General features: G+C 44.2%; 1 long non-coding RNA gene across 2 annotated transcripts in view; it reads right to left on the reverse strand.

Annotated features, from left to right (window-relative positions):
- Positions 1–7,180: 7,180 nt before the first annotated feature.
- The window catches only part of LOC116069306, a 16,101-nt gene continuing 15,781 nt past the window's right edge, over positions 7,181–7,500 (reverse strand). For both annotated transcript variants that reach the window (XR_004109974.1, XR_004109973.1), the window contains exon 3: positions 7,181–7,393. This is a non-coding gene — a long non-coding RNA (uncharacterized LOC116069306). The remainder of the gene's footprint in view (positions 7,394–7,500) is intronic.

Consider the following 7,500-nt stretch of genomic DNA (forward strand, 5'->3'; position numbering starts at 1 on the left):
TTCTAACCTTGGAGAGCTAATGTTTTGGGAGGAGGGGCAGACAACCCCTAAACCTAGAAGAGTCAGAGTAATAGTTGAATAAAGGCCCACTTGGTTTAACACCATTTTATAGCTAGAGAAACTACCAGACTAGAGAAAAACAAGATGGGAAGAAGAGAAAACTGTTACCGCCCAGCAGTAATGTTAAAGAGAGAGGGTTATTCTGGAAAATCGAGTTAGAAAAAAGAGCAACAGTAAGAGGGAGTTAGGGAGAATACAGGATATAGCTGTCCACTTGCTAGGTTAAAAAATTAGACAGGAGTCATGAACGCTCAGCCATCTTCCTTTTTAATGCCTGTTTGTTACCCACCAACAGTTAGAATAAGTGAGGTAAATCCCTCCCACAAGTTCGTCAGCATGCCAGCCCAATCAGCAACTTCTTTTTGTCTCTGTGGAGGTGGGACTTCCGATGTAACTGGAACCAGGTTGGAGGCGTGCCAAGTAGCAGGAGGTGGGCAGAGAGGTGTGGTTATGAGAGGCAGGCCTCAAACCAGGAGGGTTACACTTCCTCCCTTTATATTAGAAAACAGACAGAAAGTTCTTTTAGTTATAAACAAAAAGCAGGATGAAGGTCATAGAGCTTGGCACATATTCTGTATGGGAAACATCACGGTGCTTTAGCTGGAGGGCTCTGTATATCTCTTTGCTTCCATCGTCTCAGACTATTTGACACAGCAAACTGGGCTATAACGTGTCTTCAGCAAAGACACAGCCACTCAGCATGTGTCTCTGTCTGGGTTGACTTCACCACCAGAGAGACAGACTCCTCTCTGCACCATCCATCCATACAAAATACCAAGATATGTCTTTAACACCTGCAGAGTCCAGGAACTGCCACAGTCTCTCTGGAGTCCACCTTTCGTGAAGTCCATGTGAAGCAGCGCTGGTGTGCTGATGGGCAGCTGGGCATAGACATCTTAGTTGAGTTCCGAAGTAGCAGCTCCCCAGCTAGAAGCCCTTTAATAGCTTTGCCTTCAATAGGCCTTCAGTTCAATTGTCAATAAGTAACTTTTCATGTTAGAAACTCCGAGATTGACCTTGGATAAGGAGAGCTCCAGGACTGAGCGAATTTTGATTGACTTCAGACTCCGGAAATGAGTCTGCTTAATATAAGCAGTTAAAAGATTAAAAATAACAATAACTAGAAGATGTCTCAGGCACATTAGTTGCCAATTATCAACGCTTAGGCCCAAGGTTTGGCCTCTAGGTATAGCGGGAAACCAGTGTTGACTCTTAGAAAAAAGTAGAGTCCAATGTCAGCCAAAGCAAACTTTGCTGGCCAGTAAAAATGTTTAGCCAATATTCTTGGCGCAAAAACATGTCTATAAAAGATCTTGTGCTTGTATCCACTTGGCAAAAAGATGTATAAGGTGGCCATTGTGTATCAACACCAAAGGATCCCCTTCCCCAGGTCAAGGTGGGGTTAAGAAAATAAGGTGTTAGTAAGTGGAGTGACACGCCATTTCATTATGGATTTTTCAAGACAAGTGAAAGGCAACATGCAAAAAAATGAAGTAATTTAACATAATCAAAAAAGCAAAACATGTCTTTTAATATAAGTGAAAAACCAGAGCACAGACGCTTTCCGGGTGGAGTGCATATTCCCCCTCCTTTAAAATTGAAATAAAAAATTGACAACCTGTCAGTTCCAAATGGAACATTAAATATAGAAAAAAGAATATAGCCAAAAACCAATTAATATATCATTTATGTTTAAGCAATAATAACTTGAAAGCCTGAGAAGACATAGTCACATGTGTATATTTTAATATTAATTTTGAGATCAAAATCATATTTAAAATTGACCAGATATAATAAGTAATAAAGAACTTAGATATGTATATGTATCCATATATTAATATAAAAGATAAGGCTAAATCTTGATAATATGTGTAAAAACAGGGAGAAAATTATGAGACTAGAACATGTGACTTAGCATTGGGCAAGATGGCCCAGCAGACCAGAGCAGTGATTGCTCCTCTGAAGGTCCTGAGTTCAGATCTCAGCAACCACATGGTGGCTCACAACCACCCACAATGATACCAGATGCCCTCTTGTGGTGAATCTGAAGACAGTCACAGTTAATTACCCTGGAGCAAGCAGGACCAGTAGAAGGCTCTGAGTTTAATATATAGCAGACACACACGCACGATAGCTAATGGCCATCTGCACAGCTACAGTGCACTTATACACACATAAAATAAGGTATGTGTCTTATATATGAAAATCTCTATAAAAAGCCAAAGAGGTGATATATCATAAAAATCAGGACAATCTGTTTACTAGAAAAATATGTTTTTGTTTAAAAATCTTATTAATTAATAAACCAAATATCAATTAATAATAATTGACTTATAACTAAGCTTATAACTAAGCTTTTAATACTCAATTACCTGTTACCAGAGAGAAAGGAGTTCTATCTCCCATGGGGAGATCTTGTAATCAGTGAAACAACCATAAAAATGCCTCTCTTTTTGAGGTCATTTGAAGAATTTGAGCATAATGTATTTTTTGCCTGGATCGGGCGACTCTGAAAGCGAAACTAGGTAATTGTAAGAAACATTAGTTTGTAATTTACTCTTAAACCACTAGATGGTGGTAAGTGATTACTGCGAGCACAAACATGGAGCCATGCGCGTGCACAATGCCACAGCAGTTTTTGCATGCTTGGGCCCACTTTCTCACTTGCGCAAACATGGCGTCAAGTGATAGTAAGACCACGTGCACGCGCGCACACACACGCCCAACCCTTGGCTCCCTTCCCTGTTCGGGTCTGGGTAGGCAGCGTCTGCCCACTTGGCGTCTGGGGCATTTCCCACTTGCTCTCTCCAGATGCGAGCACTCCAGCGCTCCGCAAGCTGGGCTCTGGGTACAAAACATCGAAAACTCCCAGTTCCTGGGACTCCCCGTAGTTGCCCTGGCAACCCGAGAGCAGCCAAGTCAGAGAACGAGAAACACAGACATTCTGGAGCCGCCTGCATGGTCGAGCAGGTGCAGAAACCGCTCTCACCCACCCACCAGAGACCATCCCACTCTGCATGATCTTGATCCCTAGCCGCCCACCTGCCAGCTGCCGCCCCGGGAAACCTGTCCATTCTACACAGCGAGAGGGGCAGAGGCGGGCACCGGGCCACCCCTGCCACCCTGAGCTCAGGGGCTCTCTGCAGTTGCCCTGGCTCTGGGTGAGAGTGGCAGATGGAGGGAGCAGCCACGCATGTGTAGCTACTGGGCACAGCTGCTCCCGGCCACTGCTGGAACTGGGGAAACCTATAGCCTGGGCTGCTCTGACCACGTGGCCATGGCCAGTCTGCCAGGAAGCTGCACTCTCTCCGGTCCCACCCCATGCTCTCTGCCATGCAGGCAGAGGCATGGGAAACTGCCATTTTGTCAGCACCACGTGTGTGTAACACAAAGACAAAGAACTCAGCATTCATTCCAGACAAGGCAGGACAGACTTACATAAAACATCGATACATAAACAAGACATAGATAAACTCAGGGAATTTTCCTGAAATATCATCACAGGGAACTAGAGCCTATACACAGCTCATTTAATAGTTCCTCCCAAGCCTATACACAGCTTGTTTAAATAATTCCTCCCTTCCTGGGAGCCCCCCCCCAGCCCTGTAACCTGAGCTGTAATAACAGGAGGAAAATTGCCTCCAATTACCGGAGTCAAACAGCTTCATTATCCGGCCCCAAGGTCGTAAACCCAGCCCTTTTTGGCTGTCTATCCTGGCACAAACCTGCCGTCCAGTCTGGCGCCCTGGCCATATTTCAGCAAAATCTGCCCTATATACCTTAATATTTAAAATTATAGAGCTCTATTTAAATAGACTCCAACCAGTCCCATGTTGAGGGCACCATATGTTACCGCCCAGCAGTAACGTTGAAGAGAGAGGGTTATTCTGGAAAATGGAGTTAGAAAGAAGAGCAACAGTAAGAGGGAGTTTGGGAGAATACAGGGTGGCCAAAGGTATACCTGTCCACTTGGTTGGTTAAAAAATTAGACGGGAGTCGTGAACGCTCATCTTCCATTTTAATGCTTGTTTGTTACCTGCCAACAGTTAGAATAGGTGAGGTAAATCCCTCCCACAAGTTCATCAGCATGCCAGCCCAATAAGTGACTTCTTTTTGTCTCTGTGGAGGTGGGACTTCCGATGTAACTGGAACCAGGTTGAGTCATGGCAAATAGCAGCAGGTGGGCAGAGAGGTGTGGTTATGAGAGGCATGCCTCAAACCAGGAGGGTTACAGAAAACCAGTAGGTTGGAAAACACATCAAATTCCGGGCTCTGCTGACTCCAGTGCACAGATGTCACAGATTCTCTTTGACATGCTATTTCTGGCAGACTTCACTGTCTCTTAACCATACACCTATTTTGGTGTCACCATCTGCAGTGTCAGATCCTGGAAGAGTCACTCGCCAATCACATATGGTGGCTAATCCCCACAGGCTTCAGTCCATCTCAACCTCTGCATATTCCACCTCTAATTATATTGGGTGCCTCAGCATTGATGGGTACCGGCACCAATTTGATTTCCCGCCAACCTATAGATGCTCTAATTATCTTCACAATCTCTGACTGACAATGATCTTGTTACCTTCTAATGGTACATGACAAGTGAAATAGCAGATATAATGATGTGATAATTACCACTCTGGATGGGTTTGTGTGATGGCACTAGTTGTGCCTCCCTCCTCAGCCTCAATCAAGGTGGAGGGAGAAAATAAGATGCGATTGTTGACGATCTATATGTACGGTACATGAGGAGGGGAAGAAGGAATTCTATGGTGACTCTATCTTATTTGATTCTATCTTGAAAAGCAAGTTAGGTCTCTGTAGTAATAATGAAATTAAAAGTAAAGGGACTGAATGAACAGTATGAGCAGTGTACACACTGTGTGTGTGTGTGTGTGTGTGTATGTGTGTGTGTGTGTGTATCCGAGCGTGCACGCGCACACATATGCATGTACCAACACGCGTTCACCCACATGCGTTCAAACTCTCAACATTTTCTTTTTGGTGCATTTATGGAAAATCTATTAAATGTGGGACACTTGCCAGAATATAATTGGTTCTTTATCAGACAGAAATCTGGAGGTTGGAGATGCAGCTCTCTTACTAGCATGCTTCTCTAGCATGCATGAAGCCATATGTTCCATTCCCAACACCATATAAACAAAGAGTGGTGGTCTACACCCATTATCTCAGGGCCTAGGAGGCTGAGGCAAGGAGGATCAGAAGTTCAAGGTTGTCATTGACTACATATCAAGTTGGAGACCTGCCTGGGCTAAATGAGACCCTCTCTCAACACACACACATATACACACACATGCACACACATGCACACACACATATGAAAGAAAGAAAAAAAACAAAAAGAGAAAGGATAAATTCTTACTGTTTATTCTACAGTATGAAGCTGCTGTTTTGTTTTTTCTTTTTTTTGTCTATCATTATGGATACAAAGCCAATTATAGCATCTCTGGTAGAGATTGCTAGAGGTTTCAGTCAAAAGGAAGAAGCTATCAAGACAGCATTTACAGTCTAGCTTTACCTGTCTTTGTCCTTAGCAACCCCAATAAAAACCAGGAGCTCTCTAGATCTCAGTTTATCTACCACCTGCCCACCTCCTACTGCCTGTACTGGTGATGGACCTAGGGCCTGGAATGTGCTAGGCAAATCTCCCAAACAACTGAGCCACACCCCAGTCCCCTGGGGACTTCTGGGCAGGTGCTCTACCACTGGGACACACCTCAGGTTCCTCAGTGGGAAATTCTAGGAAATGCTCTACACTGAACCATATCCCCAACCCCTAACTGGGGAATTCTGGGCAGGTGCTCTACAGCTAACCACATCCCCAGCCCCTCATTGAGGAATTCTAGGTAGATCCTCTACCACTGAGCCACACCCCAAGCCCCTCAGTGGGGGATTCTGGGCTAGCATTCTACCATTGTGTGATGCTCCCTAACCCTAGGAACTCAGTTTAGTTTTTCATGGAAGTGAGAAGGCTATTTTTTTTGAGACACAGTTCTGTGAAACCCAATCTGGTCTTGGATCCCTAATCCTTCTGCCTCTCCCTCCCAAGTGCTGGGATTAGAGGCATGTAACCTCATACCCAGTGAACTCAATAGAACCTGTAGAATTGTTGGCAGCCTTGGGCAGTTGGCCAGAGACAGTTTCATGATGTAGCTGAGAAGCACTTTTCTGAGCTATTTATTCAAACAGAACCAGGATCCTTGACTTGTCTACAGAAAAAAAAAACTTAAGAAGGACTTGGCATCATGCAGAGTTAGAGTTTATTAGGAAGAGCATTTGACACAGATTTTTAGCATGAGTTTTAACACAAAGGCTCCAAAAGGCAAGGATACAACTGGGAGTGGTGGTACGAGCCTTTAATCTCAACACTCAGAGGCAGGCAGATCTCTTGTTAGTTTGAGGCCAGCCTGTTCTACAGAGTGAGTTCCAGGCTAACCAATGTTGGGATCCAGGAATTACTACACAAACCACACAAACACTGATCTCAGCTAGATAGGGATAGTTTAATGAACATACACCCCAAGACTAATTGATCAGGGCCACAGCATAGACTTGGGAGCTGAGGTTAGACCTTGACCAGGGCCATCTTACAAAGGAGAAAAACCACAATGAACTCAGACACAGGTGCAGTAAGCATGGCAGGGTGGTTGGCTCTGACTCAAACCTTTTGGCTAGGCAGACAGACCAGTTCTAACTAATTTTTATTCTAATTGGTCCTAAGTGGAGATGATGGTTGTAGAATCTCTTTAAAAACATCAGAACATACAGAACATAACGGGGTATGTGGTCAGCATGATCCTGCTCTGAAATAAGCTATTTTCTGTGTCAACAATATGAACAATATGAAATAGCTGACAAGCGTGGAAAAAATGGCTATAGCTAGGCTGGGGAATGGGGGCAGGCCTCAACAGCAGGGGATACACAGAGAAAGCATGTCTTGATAAAACAAACAAATAACAAGACAAACAGAAAGAAAGGAAGGAAGGAAGAAGAGAGAGCGGGAGGAAAAGAAGGAAGAAAAGGAAGAAAGGAAAGAGAGGGAGGGAGGAAAACAAGGACGAAAAGGAAGGAAGGAAGGAAGGAAGGAAGGAAGGAAGGAAGAGAGGGAGGGAGAAAGGAAGGAAGGAAGGAAGGAAGGAAGGAAGGAAGGAAGGAAGGAAGGAAAGAAGGAATAAGGATATGGATCACAAGCATCAAGACGAATAAGTCTTACTCTACATAAGAAGTATTGTGAGATTCCGAGATGCCCCTCAGTTGGCACTCTGAGAGGCCAGGAAACGCATGTTCAGTTCCTGCCTCAGGATATCTTATTCTGGAAAAGAAGGAAAGGGAGAAAAAAGGTGGTGACACCTTTTCTTTCAGAACAGGACATCCTGTGGCAGGTATGTCCAGCATGCATACCATATGCAATGTAGCACA

This window comes from Mastomys coucha, unplaced genomic scaffold (assembly GCF_008632895.1).
Source record: "Mastomys coucha isolate ucsf_1 unplaced genomic scaffold, UCSF_Mcou_1 pScaffold1, whole genome shotgun sequence".
Classification (NCBI taxonomy): Eukaryota; Metazoa; Chordata; class Mammalia; order Rodentia; family Muridae; genus Mastomys; species Mastomys coucha.